The sequence below is a fragment of the Acyrthosiphon pisum genome, chromosome A1 (genome assembly GCF_005508785.2).
Source record: "Acyrthosiphon pisum isolate AL4f chromosome A1, pea_aphid_22Mar2018_4r6ur, whole genome shotgun sequence".
In the NCBI taxonomy this organism is placed as follows: domain Eukaryota; kingdom Metazoa; phylum Arthropoda; class Insecta; order Hemiptera; family Aphididae; genus Acyrthosiphon; species Acyrthosiphon pisum.
The window spans coordinates 63,577,270-63,577,472 of NC_042494.1; positions in this window are offsets into that span (position 1 = coordinate 63,577,270).

Here is a 203-nt window from a genome sequence, read left to right on the forward strand (position 1 = left end):
TTACATTATGTAGTATGCACTATGATGTAATATTTTGTCATATTATGATCTATCGAGCTATTGAATTTTGACAGTTTTGTCAACATACTGAATACTATTATAATTTTATTTTCGTTTATTTATTACAAAGTAAATAGTAATATTTATTTGGTCGAAATGGTCGATGACGATTGACGACTATGGTTATACATTGTTTAACCTAA